This window comes from Bufo gargarizans, chromosome 2 (genome assembly GCF_014858855.1).
Source record: "Bufo gargarizans isolate SCDJY-AF-19 chromosome 2, ASM1485885v1, whole genome shotgun sequence".
In the NCBI taxonomy this organism is placed as follows: domain Eukaryota; kingdom Metazoa; phylum Chordata; class Amphibia; order Anura; family Bufonidae; genus Bufo; species Bufo gargarizans.
Window position 1 is genome coordinate 467,761,453 of NC_058081.1, and position 18,059 is coordinate 467,779,511.

General features: G+C 46.8%; 1 protein-coding gene across 1 annotated transcript in view; it reads right to left on the reverse strand.

Moving 5' to 3' along the window:
- ANO2 (anoctamin 2) overlaps positions 1-18,059 on the reverse strand; it is a 505,309-nt gene that overhangs the window by 147,883 nt on the left and 339,367 nt on the right. The window lies entirely within an intron of this gene.

Consider the following 18,059-nt stretch of genomic DNA (forward strand, 5'->3'; position numbering starts at 1 on the left):
CTATGGAGCCACATGTTGAGGACCATTGGTCTAATGTATAATGTATTACAGTATCTGCAAAAGTTGATAAACTAATGGCGGATTTACATGGGAGTATTAAAGGGGTTATCCAATTTCAAGAAAATCCCCCCACATGTGCCAGGCCCCTCACCCGTAATATACTTACCCTACTCCCAGGGCCGCTCCTGGTCCCCGCACCGCTGCTGCTTCTCCTCCCTACACTATGATGAAAACATCTGGTGTCAGGGGGGGAGCAGTCAATGGCAGACGGAGACAAGGACGAGCTTCCCTAGAGTCACCCACGATGCTATGGAGGCTCGTCCCCTCCTGCTATTGGCTGCTCCCCCCCCCTTCCCCGACACTGGATGTTTTCATCCGTGTGCAGGGAGAAGCAGCAGCGGCGGTGCGGGGACCAGGAGCGGTGCTGGGAGCGGGGTAAGTACAGTTGCAATAAAAAGTATGTGAACCGTTTGGAATTATATGGATTTCTGCACAAATTGGTCATAAAATGTGATCTGATCTTCATCTAAGTCACAACAATAGACAATCACAGTCTGCTTAAACTAATAACACACAAAGAGATAAAGAGATGTTACCATGTTTTTATTGAACACACCATGTAAACATTCACAGTGCAGGTGGAAAAAGTATATGAACCTCTAGACTAATGACCTCCCCAAGAGCTAATTGGAGTGAGGTGTCAGCTAACTGGAGTCCAATCAATGAGATGAGATTGGAGGTGTTGGCTACAGCTGCCCTGCCCTATAAAAAACACACACCAGTTCTGTGTTTGCTTTTCACAAGAAGCATTGCCTGATGTGAATGATGCCTCACACAAAAGAGCTCTCAGAAGACCTACGATTAAGAGTTGTTTACTTGCATAAAGCTGGAAAGGGTTATAAAAGTATCTCCAAAAGCCTTGCTGTTCATCAGTCCACGGTAAGACAAATTGTCTATAAATGGAGAAAGTTCAGCACTGCTGCAACTCTCCCTAGGAGTGGCCATCCTGTAAAGATAACTGCAAGAGCACAGAGCAGACTGCTCAATGAGGTAAAGAAGAATCCTAGAGTGTCAGCTAAAGACTTACAAGTGTCTCTGGCATATGCTAACATCCCTGTTAGCGAATCTACGATACGTAAAACACTAAACAAGAATGGATTTCATGGGAGGATACCACAGAGGAAGCCACTGCTGTCCAAAAAATAAAACATTGCTGCACATTTACAGTTTGCACAAGAGCACCAGGATATTCCACAGCAGTACTGGCAAAATATTCCGTGGACAGATGAAACCAAAGTTGAGTTGTTTGGAATAAACACACACCACTATGTGTGGAGAAAAAGAGGCACAGCACACCAACATCAAAACCTCATCCCAACTATGAAGTATGGTGGTGGGGGCATCATGGTTTGGGGCTGCTTTGCTGCATCAGGGCCTGGACGGATTGCTATCATCGAAGGAAAAATTTATTCCCAAGTTTATCAAGACATTTTGCAGGAGAAATTAAGGCCATCTGTCCACCAGCTGAAGCTCAACAGAAGATGGGTGTTGCAACAGGACAACGACCCAAAGCATAGAAGTAAATCAACAACAGAATGGCTTAGGGTACTTTCACACTAGCATTTTTCTTTTCCGGCGCTGAGTTCCGTCCGAGGGGCTCAAATCCGGCAGTTTTATCCTAATGCATTCTGAATGGAGAGCAATCTGTTCAGGGTGCTTCAGGATGTCTTCAGTTCAGTCTTTTTGACTGATCAGGTTTTTCAGAAAACCGTAGCATGTTGTATTTTTACCAAAAAAATCCTGAACACTTTGACTGAACGCCGGATCCGGCCTTTTTCCCAGTGACTTGCATTAATGCCGGATAAGGCGCCGTGTGTTCCGTCAAACCGGATACGGCTTTTGCATGTTAAACTCGAAAAATGTGAAAAAAAAGTTAATGTCCATAAATGGCAGATCCGTTTTTTCCAATGCATTTTTTCATTGTGATCAAAATCCTGATCAGGATTCAAATGTAATCAGTTTTCACACGTTTTTCCGGATCCGACGGGCAGTTCCGGCGACTGAATTGCATGCCGGATTCAAACAACGCTAGTGTTGAAAGTAGCCTAAAACAGAAGTAAATACGCCTTCTGGAGTGGCCCAGTCAGAGTCCTGACCTCAACCCGATTGAGATGCTGTGGCATGACCTCAAGAAAGTGATTCACACCAGACATCCCAAGAATATTGCTGAACTGAAACAGTTCTGTAAAGAGGAATGGTCAAGAATGACTCCTGACCGTTGTGCACGTCTGATCTGCAACTACAGGAAACGTTTGGTTAAAGTTATTGCTGCCAAAGGAGGCTCAACCAGTTATTAAATCCAAGGGTTCACATACTTTTTCCACCTGCACTGTGAATGTTTACATGGTGTGTTCAATAAAAACATGGTAACATTCAATTCTTTGTGTGTTATTAGGTTAAGCAGACTGTGATTGTCTATTGTTGTGACTTAGATGAAGATCAGATCACATTTTATGACCAATTTGTGCAGAAATCCATATCATTCAAAAGGGTTCACATACTTTTTCTTGCAACTGTATATTACCAGTGAGGGGCTCAGTTTTCTTGAAATTGGATAACCTCTTCAACCGGCTGAGTATCCGGAATGAACGGCTGTACGGACGTTCCTGATAATCGGTAAAGGTTGTAAAGGCGCCGCTGATCACCCGATGAACAAGCAATTGGTCTTTTATTGGGTGAATTCTTCAGTTATTCCTGTATATTATTATATACCATGTACATTAATCCATTCTTTCTGGGCATCAGATGGTGCTGTGTTAACCATAAGCTGCCCAGAAACAATAAATGTGTATGGGAATAAGTGGTTGCAGTAGCCATTGCTCCTCCCCATACTCTGGAGGTCATTGCTGCATGTTAATGCTGCTCTTACCTCCACTGACAAGCAGGCAGTTTTGGGGAAGGAATGGTTTCTTTCTGATATACAGTATGCCACTCAGTCTGCGCATGTAAATGCACTTTAGGGCTCTAGACACACTGCCAGCCTTATGTGAGAGGTAAACGTTGGGAATGTTCCTAATGGAAGGATCTGACGTATACCACTGTATAGACAGACATACAGTGGCATATGTCACCTATTGATTCAGTTGTAAAAATAAAATGTATACTGCACGGTATAATGCAACGATAAAGGACAAAAGGTCTTGACCTCTTTTAGGTGTGTGTAGCCCTATCAATATATTTAACTTGCACACCAGGTTCTGTTCTGGATGCATATGCCAAAGATAGGGCTTGGAAGCAGTCTGCATAGAACCTACAATAAGTGACACATTAGTAAAGCTGGCCTTGTGGTTCGCCCGGCGGTCGTTTTGCGGCGAACGCGTTCACCGAACATGCAAACATATTGCAATGTCCGCCAGGGCCATATTCTTTTGCATTGCGCCGAACTTTGACCCATGATTAGAGTTGAGCGAACACCTGGATGTTCGGGTTCGAGAAGTTCGGCCGAACTCCCCGGAAATGTTCGGGTTCGGTATCCGAACCCGACCCGAACTTCGTCCCGAACCCGAACCCCATTGAAGTCAATGGGGACCCGAACTTTTCGACACTAAAAAGGCTGTAAAACAGCCCAGGAAAGGGCTAGAGGGCTGCTAAAGGCAGCAAAATGTAGGTAAATCCCCTGCAAACAAATGTGGATAGGGAAATGAATTTTTTTTAAATAAAATAAATAAAAATTAACCAATAACAATTGGAGAGAGGTCCCATAGCAGAGAATCTGGCTTCACGTCACCCACCACTGGAACAGTCCATTGTCATATATTTAGGCCCCAGCACCCAGGCAGAGGAGAGAGGTCCCGTAACAGAGGATCTGGCTTCATGTCAGCAGAGAATTAGTCTGCATGTCATAGCAGAAAATCAGGCTTCACGTCACCCACCACTGTAACAGTCCAATGTCATATATTTAGGCCCCGGCACCCAGGCAGAGGAGAGGTTCATTCAACTTTGGGTTGCCCCGCAATATAATGGTAAAATGAAAATAAAAATAGGATTGAATGAGGAATTCCCCTGGAGTACAATAATATATGGTTAAGGGGAGGTAGTTAATGTCTAATCTGCACAAGGGATGGACAGGTCCTGTGGGATCCATGCCTGGTTCATTTTTATGAACGTCAGCTTGTCCACATTGGCTGTAGACAGGCGGCTGCGTTTGTCTGTAATGACGCCCCCTGCCGTGCTGAATACACGTTCAGACAAAACGCTGGCCGCCGGGCAGGCCAGCAGCTCCAAGGCATAAAAGGCTAGCTCTGGCCACGTGGACAATTTAGAGACCCAGGAGTTGAATGGGGCCGAACCATCAGTCAGTACGTGGAGGGGTGTGCACACGTACTGTTCCACCATGTTAGTAAAATGTTGCCTCCTGCTAACACGTTGTGTATCAGGTGGTGGTGCAGTTAGCTGTGGCGTGTTGACAAAAGTTTTCCACATCTCTGCCATGCTAACCCTGCCCTCAGAGGAGCTGGCCGTGACACAGCTGCCTTGGCGACCTCTTGCTCCTCCTCTGCCTTGGCCTTGGGCTTCCACTTGTTCCCCTGTGACATTTGGGAATGCTCTCAGTAGCGCGTCTACCAACGTGCGCTTGTACTCGCGCATCTTCCTATCACGCTCCAGTGCAGGAAGTAAGGTGGGCACATTGTCTTTGTACCGTGGATCCAGCAGGGTGGCAACCCAGTAGTCCGCACAGGTTAAAATGTGGGCAACTCTGCTGTCGTTGCGCAGGCACTGCAGCATGTAGTCGCTCATGTGTGCCAGGCTGCCCAGAGGTAAGGACAAGCTGTCCTCTGTGGGAGGCGTAGCGTCATCGTCCTGCGTTTTCCCCCAGCCACGCACCAGTGATGGGCCTGAGCTGCGTTGGGTGCCACCCCGCTGTGACCATGCTTCATCCTCATCCTCCTCTACCTCCTCCTCATCCTCCTCGTCCTCCAGTAGTGGGCCCTGGCTGGCCACATTTGTACCTGGCCTCTGCTGTTGCAAAAAACCTCCCTCTGAGTCACTTCGAAGAGACTGGCCTGAAAGTGCTAAAAATGACCCCTCTTCCTCAACCTCTTCCTCCTGGGCCACCTCCTCTTCCATCATCGCCCTAAGTGTTTTCTCAAGGAGACATAGAAGTGGTATTGTAACGCTGATAACGGTGTCATCGCCACTGGCCATGTTGGTGGAGTACTCGAAACAGCGCAACAGGGCACACAGGTCTCGCATGGAGGCCCAGTCATTGGTGGTGAAGTGGTGCTGTTCCGCAGTGCGACTGACCCGTGCGTGCTGCAGCTGAAACTCCACTATGGCCTGCTGCTGCTCACACAGTCTGTCCAGCATGTGCAAGGTGGAGTTCCACCTGGTGGGCACGTCGCATATGAGGCGGTGAGCGGGAAGTCCGAAGTTACGCTGTAGCGCAGACAGGCGAGCAGCGGCACTTTATGCAGCAGCTCTGACATGTCAGGATAGTTGTGAATGAACTTCTGCACCACCAAATTCAGCACATGCGCCAAGCAAGGGATGTGTGTCAAACCGGCTAGTCCCAGAGCTGCAACGAGATTTCGCCCATTATCGCACACCACCAGGCCGGGCTTGAGGCTCACCGGCAGCAACCTCTCGTCGGTCTGTTGTTCTATACCTCGCCACAACTCCTGTGTGGTGTGGGGCCTGTCCCCCAAACATATGAGTTTCAGAATGGCCTGCTGACGTTTACCCCGGGCTGTGCTGAAGTTGGTGGTGAAGGTGTGTGGCTGACTGGATGAGCAGGTGGAAGAAGAGGAGGAGGAAGCCGAGTAGGAGGAGGAGGCAACAGAATGTTGCCCTGCGATCCTTGGTGGCGGAAGGACGTGCGCCAAACAGCTCTCCGCCTGGGGCCCAGCCGCCACTACATTTACCCAGTGTGCAGTTAGGGAGATATAGCGTCCCTGGCCGTGCTTACTGGTCCACGTATCTGTGGTTAGGTGGACCTTGCCACAGATGGCGTTGCGCAGTGCACACTTGATTTTATCGGATACTTGGTTGTGCAGGGAAGGCACGGCTCTCTTGGAGAAGTAGTGCCGGCTGGGAGCAACATACTGTGGGACAGCAAGTGACATGAGCTGTTTGAAGCTGTCTGTGTCCACCAGCCTAAATGACAGCATTTCATAGGCCAGTAGTTTAGAAATGCTGGCGTTCAGGGCCAGGGATCGAGGGTGGCTAGGTGGGAATTTACGCTTTCTCTCAAATGTTTGTGAGATGGAGAGCTGAACGCTGCCGTGTGACATGGTTGAGATGCTCGGTGACGGAGGTGGTGGTGTTGGTGGTACATCCCATGTTTGCTGGGCGGCAGGTGCCAATGTTCCTCCAGAGGCGGAGGAAGAGGCCGAGGCGGCAGCAGCAGTAGAGGCCGAGGCGGCAGCAGCATGAGAGGCCGAGGTGGCAGCAGCAGAAGAGGTAGCAGGGGGAGCCTGAGTGACTTCCTTGTTTTTAAGGTGTTTACTCCACTGCAGTTCATGCTTTGCATGCAGGTGCCTGGTCATGCAGGTTGTGCTAAGGTTCAGAACGTTAATGCCTCGCTTTAGGCTCTGATGGCACAGCATGTAAACCACTCGGGTCTTGTCGTCAGCACATTGTTTGAAGAAGTGCCATGCCAGGGAACTCCTTGAAGCTGCCTTTGGGGTGCTCGGTCCCAGATGGCGGCGGTCAGTAGCAGGCGGAGTCTCTTGGCAGCAGGTGTTCTGCTTTTGCCCACTGCTCCCTCTTTTGCTACGCTGTTGGCTCGGTCTCACCACTGCCTCTTCCTCCGAACTGTGAAAGTCAGTGGCACGACCTTCATTCCATGTGGGGTCTAGGACCTCATCGTCCCCTGCATCGTCTTCCACCCAGTCTTGATCCCTGACCTCCTGTTCAGTCTGCACACTGCAGAAAGACGCAGCAGTTGGCACCTGTGTTTCGTCATCATCAGAGACGTGCTGAGTTCGTATTCCCATGTCCTCATCATCAGGAAACATAAGTGGTTGTGCGTCAGTGCATTCTATGTCTTCCACCGCTGGGGAAGGGCTAGGTGGATGCCCTTGGGAAACCCTGCCAGCGGAGTCTTCAAACAGCATAAGAGACTGCTGCATAACTTGAGGCTCAGACAGTTTCCCTGGTATGCATGGGGGTGATGTGACAGACTGATGGGCTTGGTTTTCAGGCGCCATCTGTGCACTTTCTGCAGAAGACTGGGTGGGAGATAATGTGAACGTGCTGGATCCACTGTCGGCCACCCAATTGACTAATGCCTGTACCTGCTCAGGCCTTACCATCCTTAGAACGGCATTTGGCCCCACCAAATATCTCTGTAAATTATGGCGGCTACTGGGACCCGAGGTAGTTGGTACACTAGGACGTGTGGCTGTGGCAGAACGGCCACGTCCTCTCCCAGCACTAGAGGGTCCACTAACACCACCACGACCATGTCCGCGTCCGCGTCCATTACTAGATGTTTTCCTCATTGTTACCGTTCACCACAAAAGAAAAATATTATTTGGCTCAATGTATTGAATTCAAATTCAGGCCTTTTTTTACAGACACCTAACACTATCTGGCTATCTATTTAGGTACCGTATTACACTAATAAAGGCACAGCAGTAACGACAGACTTAGCTGAATATAAATTTGAGGCCTAGTATTTAGGCGCTGGATGACAGGTATACGTTTACGGACAGAATTAGACTTGGAATTGCACAATAGCATGTGTGTGAAGTTATTGAGAATAACCCTATCCGCACCGTGAATCTTATATACCCTTTTAGGGATAAATTTAAAGTACGCCTGATACAGCAGAAACCACTAATTTAGAGAATTGCTAAATTGGGAATTGTATTTCAACCCAGAACAAAAACTGTGCTTTGACGGACACAAAATAACTTGACCAGCTACAGCAATAACCACAGATTTAGCTGACTATAAATTTGAGGCCTATTATTTAGGCGCTGGGTGACAGGTATACGTTTACGGACAGAATTAGACTGGGATATGCACAGTAGCGTGTGTGTGAAGTTATTGAGAATGACCCTATCAGCACCTTGAATCTAATATACCCTTTTAGGGATAGATTTAAAGTAGGCCTGATACAGCAGAAACCACTAATTTAGAGAATTGCTAAATTGGGAATTGCATTTCAACCCAGAACAAAAACTGTGCTTTGACGGACACTAAATAACTTGCCCAGCCACAGCAATAACCACAGATTCAGCTGACTATAAATTTGAGGCCTATTATTTAGGCGCTGGGTGACAGGTATACGTTTACAGACAGAATTAGACTGGGATATGGCCAAAAAATAACCACACTATTGATGATTAAATGCACTTGGTGTGACAGCTTGACCCTGATGTAGGATATAGCCAAAAAACAACCACACTATTGAGGGTTAAATGCACTTGGTGACAGGCTCAGCTTGCCCCTGATGTAGTATATGGCCAAAAAATAACCACACTATTGATGGTTAAATGCACTTGGTGTGACAGCTTGACCCTGATGTAGAATATAGTCAAAAAACAACCACACTATTGAGGGTTAAATGCACTTGGTGACAGGCTCAGCTTGCCCCTGATGTAGTATATGGCCAAAAAATAACCACACTATTGATGGTTAAATGCACTTGGTGTGACAGCTTGACCCTGATGTAGAATATAGTCAAAAAACAACCACACTATTGAGGGTTAAATGCACTTGGTGACAGGCTCAGCTTGCCCCTGATGTAGTATATGGCCAAAAAATAACCACACTATTGATGGTTAAATGCACTTGGTGTGACAGCTTGACCCTGATGTAGGATATAGCCAAAAAACAACCACACTATTGAGGGTTAAATGCACTTGGTGACAGGCTCAGCTTGCCCCTGATGTAGTATATGGCCAAAAAATAACCACACTATTGATGGTTAAATGCACTTGGTGTGACAGCTTGACCGATGTAGGATATAGCCAAAAAACAACCACACTATTGAGGGTTAAATGCACTTGGTGACAGCTTGCCCCTGATGTAGTATATGGCCAAAAAATAACCACACTATTGATGGTTAAATGCACTTGGTGTGACAGCTTGACCCTGATGTAGGATATAGCCAAAAAATAACTACACTATTGAGGGTTAAATGTACTTGGTGGCAGCTTGTGCTGGCGCAGCACAAGACACAAAATGGCCGCCGATCACCCCAGAAAAAAGTGAATGAAAAACACTCTGGGCAGCCTAAAAACAGTGAGCAATAGCAATAGCAGCAGTTCAATCATCCACAGCTGCAGATCGATCACTGAATGAAGTCTTTTGGAGGATTTAATCACTGTCTAATCTCGCCCTAACGTCGCAGCTGCAACCTCTCCCTACACTGATCAGAGCAGAGTGACGTGCGGCGCTACGTGACTCTAGCTTAAATAGAGGCTGGGTCACATGCTGCACTGGCCAATCACAGCCATGCCAATAGTAGGCATGGGTGTGACGGCCTCTTGGGGCAAGTAGTATGACGCTTGTTGATTGGCTGCTTTGCAGCCTTTCAAAAAGCGCCAAGAAAGCGACAAACACCGAACCTGAACCCGGACTTTTACGAAAATGTTCGGGTCCATGTCACGGACACCCCAAAATTCGGTACGAATCCGAACTATACAGTTCGGGTTTGCTCATCCCTACCCATGATACATCCATCAGGTGGGACAGGACAGCCAATTGAAATTTTTCAGCACATGGACACAACCCCTATAAAAGAACTCGATCTGGCAGCAGCCATTTTACAATCTGTGTTTTGCCAGTGTAGGGAAAGGTTGCTTTGTGGAGCAGGGACAGGCTGTTAGGGACACCAAACGCTAGCTTATAGGGCCACAAAAGTCCTTTTAAGGACTGGTATAGGTGTGCTATTAATAGGTGTGAACTACTGAGGGGTGTGATATTTTATAATATATTTTGTAACATAGAAAGTATATTATAGTGCATTTGTATTGTGCAGCAGTTGTGTGCGGTTCTTCTGTGATACTGCAGCTATATAGAGGGACAAATGCTATTGGAACAACTAATTGCAACGGGTGTGATATTCCTGTTACCCCCCAAAAAAACTGATTAAGGGGTATAATACATCTTCTTCCACAAAATACTGATTGAGGGCTGCGATATACCTGTTGCCCCAAATAAACAGGGTGGTGTGATCTAAATGTTGTGGCAAAAAAAATAACTGAGGGATGTGATATACCTGCTTCCGCAAAATACTGATTAAGGGGTTCGATATACCTGCTTATACCAAATATTGATTGAGGGGTGTGATATACCTGCTTCCACAAAATACTGATTAACGGGTTTGATATACCTTCTTCCACCAAATATTGATTGAGGCCTGCGATTATACCTGCTTCTACAAAATAAGGTTTAAGGGGTTCGATATACCTGTTTCCACCAAATATTGATTGAGACCTTCGATATACCTGCATCAACAAAATACTGATTAAGGGGTTCGATATACCTGTGTCCACCAAATATTGATTGAGGCCTGCGATATACCTGCTTTCACAAAATACTGATTAAGAGGTTTGATATATCTGCTTCCACAAAATACTAATTGAGGGTTGCGATATACCTGCTTCCACAAAATATTGATTGAGGGCTACAATATACCTGCTTCCACAAAATACTGATTAAGGGGTTCGATATACTTGTTTCCACCAAATATTGATTGAGGCCTGCGATATATTTGCTTCCACAAAATACTGATTAGGGGGTTTGATATACCTGCTTCCACAAAATACTGATTAAGGGGTTTGATATACCCGTTTCTACCTGCGATGTAACTGCTTCCACAAAATACTGATTAAGGGGTTTGATATACCTGCTTCCACAAAATACTGATTAAGGGGTTTGATATACCTGTTTCTACAAAATTTTGATTGAGGTCTGCAATATACCTGCTTAGACCACAAAATACTGATTAAGGGATTTGGTATACATGTTTCCACCAAATATTGATTGAGGGGTGCGATATACCTGCTTCCACAAAATACTAATTAACGGGTTTGATATACCAGCTTACACTAAATATTCATTGAGGCCTGCGATATACTTGCTTTTACAAAATACTGATTAAGAGGTTCTATATACCTGCGTCCACCAAATATTGATTGAGGGGTGCGATATACCTGCTTCCACAAAATACTGATTAAGGGGTTTGATATACCTGCTTCTACCAAATATTGATTTAGGCCTGTGATATACCGGCTTCCACCAAATAATGAATTAGGTGTTCGATATACCTGTTTCCATCAAATATTGATTGAGGCCTGCGATATACCTGCTTCCACAAAATACTGATTAAGGGGTTTGAAATACCTGCTTCAAAAAAATACTGATTTGAGGGCTGCGATATACCTGCTTCCACAAAATAATGATTAAGGGGTTTGATATAACTGCTTCCACAAAATATTGATTGAGGCCTTCGATATACCTGCATCAACAAAATACTGATTAAGGGGTTCGATATACCTGTTTCCACCAAATATTGATTGAGGCCTGTGATATACCTGCTTTCACAAAATACTGATTAAGGCCTACGATATACCTGCTTCCACAAAATACTGATTAAGATGTTTGATATACCTGCTTCTACCAAATATTGGTTGAGGCCTGCGATATACCTGCTTCCACAAAATTCTGATTAAGGGGTTTGCTATACTTGCTTCCACCAAATATTGATTGAGGCCTGCAACATACCTGCTTCCACAAATACACCACCACCATAGCCCCTCCACTCGAGTCAGAGGAATTATTTTCCCATCCATTCCCAGACCATACCGTTGCGCAGCTATTATTGACATCAAATGAGGAAGAGGAGGTAGCAAGGGCCGCCACCCAGCGGTCTAACTACAGTATCCAGATCAGCCCCAGAAGGGAGGTCCCCACTGTTGCTGCCTACTCCGAGATCTCAAATGTCAGTGATGGTGAAGGTGACGATGATGACATTTTCGATGGACGTCACGTGGGTACTCACAGGAGAGGAAGAGGAGGGGAGTTCAGAGGGAGAGACGGAGCAGTGAAGGAGGAGAGGCAAGCAGAGCTTGCAGGGCACAGTAGACAAAAAGGAGACTGCAAATGTATCTGGAGCAAGCCATCCACCATGCACGGTCAATTCTGGTGCTCCCAGGATGCCGGCACATGGCCCTGCAGTGTGGACTTTTTTAACGTGTCAGCTGCTGACAATAGAGTTGCCATCTGCAGCCAATGCTGTTAATGCATAAGTTGCGGTAAGCACAACACTCACCTAGGGACGACCGCCTTAAAGTTGATGACGCCGGATAACCCTATTGCCCAAGTTGAAAAGTATAAAAAATATAAAAATTCAAAAAGTCATACACACCACAAAATGGTATAAGCAAGAACTACATGCAAAAAATTATCCCTCACACATCTCCGTATATATAACTATAAAAAAAGTTATGGGGGTCAGAAAATGGTGATGACAAGAAAATATAATTTTTTCTCAAGTTTCATTTTTTTTCAGCACTAGAAAGCAAGAAAAACTAGAGAAGTGTGGTATTGCTGTAATCTTACTGACCCAGATAATGAAGAGCACAATTCCGTTTTACCGCATAGTGAACGCTGTAAAAACAGAACCCATTTGGAATTTTTTCCAGCTTCCCTCTACATTGTATGCCATATTAAATGGTGTCTTTAGAAAGTACAACTTTCCCCGAAAAAAAAAAAAAAATCATACTGCAATGTGAATGGAAAAAAAAAAAGTTATGGCTCCAGGAAGGTAGGGTGAGAAAAACACAACAACAGAAAATCTCTGCATCAGGAATGAGTTACGCAGAATTAGGAAACAACTGTTTAAAAAGTGTAAGGCATCAAATTAATCATTCATGTTGATAACTTTTGAACAAGTGTAAGGCCGATTCATTGGCCTGTATTTGTGGGAGGAGCGTGGCTGCCTACTTCAACAGCCAGCGTCCCCCTCACTCTGTACGTCGTTACAGCGTTTGATGAGCCACACCTGGCTTCCCAGTGAGAGGAGTGCAGCATACCTGGATATCCTGACGTCGGCAAGGGTGAGAAGCTGCTTCTCTGCAGCGCGCAGTGTTAGTGTCCGGCCGGCGGGGGCTTGTCCCCCTAGGTGAGGTGGGGCTCCCCCGCACCGGAGCATAATGCCAGGGAGGTGCGCGGCTCCCCACACGGTACGGGTGTCCAGCCGGCGGTAGGTCGGCCCCTGGCTAAAGGGGGGCTCCCCCGCACTGGTGCACTCTGCCAGGGAGCTGTGCGGCAACCCATGCGGCACACAAGTCAAGCCGGCGGGGGGTGGAGCCCATGGTGAAGGAAGGGCTCCTCCTGCCCCGGTGCACAATGCCAGGGTGCTGCGCTGCTCCCCACGTGGCACAGGTGTCCAGCCGGCTGTGGGTCGGTCCCTGGCTGAAGTGCGGCTCCCGACGCGGCACACGAGTCAATCCGGCGGGGGGTGGAGTCCATTGTGAAGAAAGTGCTCCCCCTCCTCGTTTTCAATAAAGTCTGGCACGGGCCGCCGTGCCGTTAGTTAGACAGGGATCGGGGGTGGGAGAACTAGGCTCGGTCAGGGGGAACAGCTCATAGGCGGTGGCTGGCTTCCTTCTGCCGCCTGTACATAAGGTTTCCTAGGGGGTTATTTAGTTACAGGGTGTTAATGAGTCCATGCACGTGATTACCAGGGATCTTAGGCGGGTGTGTTGGGTCTAGTTTGGTAGGGATGGGATATAATAAAAAAATATATATATATACTGTATATAAAAAAAAAAGGGGACGGGAATTCGTAGTTGGTGAAGCAAGGTCTCCCGGGAAGAGCGGGTTACAGAGTACCGCACGGTCTACAGGCCTGGTCCGCCGTGAGCAATCCTAGCATCCTAGGTTACCAGGTTAAGTAATTTTTAATTTGCAAAGGGTTAATTTGTAATAAAAATAAATTAAAATTAAAATAAATGCTGCTCTTGTTCCATCATTCATGTTTTACACATTTGCATGGTTTCCTCACGACGTGTGCACAATCCAGTGGTAATGCCTTAATTGTTTTGCTTCTAGGTCCAAACCTTGTCTCAAGTTACATCCTGAATTTTGGCTTATTGGCAAGGTAGTAGGGGTACACGTCGGGGAGGGGGGAGGAAGCTTGCTTTGTGTCTCATGCACTGTCTCACATCCAGGTCTTGCTGTGTTACTGCCGTTCTGCGGTTGTCAGTCCGTAGGTATTCTGAGCTGGTAAGTGCATGGTCTCACCGTCTGTGTGAAACTTTCTGGATGTCGGTTCTTGAGACCGAGTTGGATAAGGGTTTTGATCAGTCCTTTTGAAGTGTCCCCCTTTCAGCGGTGGAGAGTTAGTCCCGATGGGGTAGTCACAGGTAAGTTTAGCAAGAAGGAGAGACTTATCATCGACCTGTCAGCCCCACATGGTTCCCACGTCCCTAGTCTTAACTCCCTCAGTGGGCATAAGGTATTCTTCTATTGATAAGTGGAAGGTCCGATACTACTTTTCCACTAAACTCACTTTCGGTTCTAGGAGCAGCCCGTGGCTCTTTAATCAGTTGGCTCAGGCCTCCATTGGGTTTTAGAATTTAAGGTACATGGTGAATTTGTTATTCATTATTTAGATGACTTCCTGCTGATCTAGAGGCCAGGATCAGCCCCCTTAGGGGCGGGGAGATTGTTGAGCTGTTTTTCCCAGTTAGGTGTCGTGGTCTCCCCCAAGAATGTTGAGGTCCTGTCCACAGTCATCACCTTCCTGGGCATTGAGCTAGATTTGCAGTACATGTTTGCCAGGTTGCCGTCGGACAAACTACTTAGGATCAGGGAAGTCATTCACAGGTTTTCTGTAACAACCGTGGTCACCAAGGCTGATTTACAGTCGTTACTGGGTATGTTGAAATTTGCCATGCGTATCATGCCGCTAGGTAGGTCGTTCATCTTCCGCTTGCTGACACTCCTGGCCACAGCTCCGAAACAGGACAGCCCAGTGCATCTGGATAGTCAGGCCTTAGTTGACCTACACATGTGGGACCACTTTCTTTGCCAGTGGAATGAGATGTCCTTGTTTATCCACGAGTTGTCCAGCCAATCTCCTGTAGTCTTTTCGGACGCGGCTGCTAGCTCAGGTTTTGCTACTATTTTGGCACCCACTGGGTCGCAGGCGAGTGGCCTGCTGAGGTGAGACAAGTCCCAGGTTTCCTGCAAACCTCAACACTTTTCGAGCTGTACCCCATTGTGGTGGCCACCCGTGTTTGCGGCAGCCGCTGGGTAAATCACACTGTTTTGTTTGTAACCGACAAAGCCGCTGGGTAAATCGCACTGTTTTGTTTGTAACTGACAACGCTGCGGTGGTAGATAGTCGTCTTATGTCATATGTCTCTTGAGACGTCTAGTTCAACTCTCCTTGCAACATCATTCTTGTGTTAGTAGTACGCATGTGCCAGGTTCTCAAATGTGGCAGCTGACGCTTTATTGAGGGCTAATTTCTCCCTTTTTCCGCAGGTCATGCCAGAGACAGATGTTGTGGGCGCTACCGTCCCCTTTCACGAGTCACTAATACTGGTTTAACTGGTCACCTAAAGACTGCCCACTCCTTACTAGCCAAGCCCCTTTAGCCGTATACAGCTAGGGCGTATCGCACTGGGTGGACGGCATTTTGCAGGTTTTAGGGAATATGCCCTCAAAGGGAGTCCAGTTTTGTGGAATACATCCTGGCCTTCATTGGCTACTGCCACTCGGAGCTCAAGCTGTCCCACAACACGGTGAAGTCATACTTGTTGGGGTGCAGCATTTCCTCTCTGTCAGACAGTCATCCTGAACGGGCTTCGGTGTTCTCTGTGCATGCTGTCAAAGCTACGTTGAGGGGTTTGAGCAGATGTGGACCAGGAGGCCAAGTACGCAGACAAGCTGTTACTGGACTGCTTTTCGTTACCTATCTGACATTCTGGATAGTAACTCTTTCGGGGTTTTGCCCAGCCTGGTGCTTAAATCCGCTGTTTACTTAGCCTTCTATGGTTCCTTGAGGCCTGGGGAGTTTACTTGTTCCCCTAGTAGTAGCAAGTTCCTTACAGTCAGCCAGTTGGTCCAGGGTCCCGAGGGTTATGTGCTGCTGCTGAGGACAGCCAAGACCTTGCAGATGGGTCCCCCAGTCCCAGTGTCCTATTTCCCTATGTCTCATCGATGGTGCCCTGTCAGAGTTCTTCGTCAGTTGCAGACAGTCTTAGCTGGGTTCAGGCCAGATAGTCCACTATTGCCTTTCAGGGTGGTACCACTCGCTACTCCTTAGTTGCCAGTTTGGGCGGCGACCCAGCTACGATCTCAGGACATCCATTTCGTATAGGGACAGCATCCACGGCCTCCAAGAATCAGGTACCGGCGCATGCCATCCAGAAGTTGGGTTGTTGGCGCTCCTCGTGTTTTAGCCGCTATATACCTTACCCCAAAACTAGGTGTCAATGGCTTTCCAATGTCTGGTTTTGTGATTTATGCTGTAATAATTACTCCTGCTACTCAGTATGTCTTTTGCCCTCTTTCAGGTGTCCCTACTACGGCACGGTTGCGGCATAACTCTAACCGCTTAGGGGCAGGGTACTCTCAGGTGGGACTGGGTGCATTCTCTGGGTTGCCACAACCACAAGTGTAAGGCCGATTCATTGGCCTGTATTTGTGGGAGGGGCATGGCTGCCTACTTCAACAGCCAGCGTCCCTCTCACTCTGTACGTTGTTACAGCGTTTCCCCACACACCCTTACTATCCACTACTCTTAAAGGGGATGCCCTCTTTCAGGTGTCCCTACTACGGTGCGGTTGTGGCATAACTCTAACCGCTTAGGGGTAGGGTAGTCTCAGGTGGGACTGGGTGCATTCTCTTGGTTGCCACGACCACAAATAAGATTCATTGAATGGGTTTTCCAGGCTGCTTTCTTCCAGAAACAGTGCTGCACATGTCCTTGTGTTATCCGGGGTATTGCAGCTCAGCTCCACTGAAGTGAATGGGATTGAGCTGTTATACCACCCATAATCTGTGGACAGGTATGGAGCTGTTTTGAAAGGAAACAGCCGTATATTTTGAGCAGTCAGAACTGTTGGCAGCAATGGAAACAAGTTCAGTCAACATTTGCACCATATCTGATTTTATGCTGAGTGTCACAGCCAGTTGGCAGAAAACTTACATCATTTATATGTATCAAGTTTCAGTCTTGGTTTAAAGAATTTCTAACAATTCTGTTCTATTTACTTATTTTTTACCTTCTTAGGTTAAGGCTCCACTGACCAAGAAACTTAATGTGGTCAGAGGGAGATAAGGATGTATAATGTAAGCTTTGGTCTTCGTTACAAGGCATGGTACACATAGACAACATTATTTTGCTTGAAATGAATATCTTATAAAATCTGAAACAATTCTAAACCTAATGTCCCTCTCCTCTAAATTTGCAGAGTGGGTGAACACAATTTATTGGTCTCGAGTGATCACTATGTGGTATCTTGGCATCTGTAATTTTCCATAGTTCGTGTATTCCAATGCATCATCTTAAATCTGACCAGTGCAACCCTGCTACATCTACAGTATACATAGATATGTACATCAAAAACCTGTTGAATAGGTAGAGAGGGCTTTGGGCCCCCTCAGGCACCAGAGCTTGGTGCAATTTTTACCCCTGCACCACATATAGCTATGTCACTGATAGAAAGAAACTTTAAGGCTGGGTTCACACCTGAGCGTTTTACAGCGCATTCCTACGTGCTGTAAAACGCTCAACAAGGAGAAACCAATGCTTCCCTATCGGCATGGTTCTCACCTGGGCGTTTTACAGCGCGTACGATCGCACTGTAAAACGCCCGACGCCCCAAGAAGTACATGAGATGAGCGAATTTTTCAAAAACTCGATTCGCCGGTTTGCCAAATTTCTCAGGAATGACATGCAGATGACAGATGTCGCTCTTAGAATCATATTAACATAGTAACATAGTACATAAGGCCGAAAAAATACATTTGTCCATCCAGTTCGGCCTGTTATCCTGCAAGTTGATCCAGAGGAAGGCAAAAAAAAA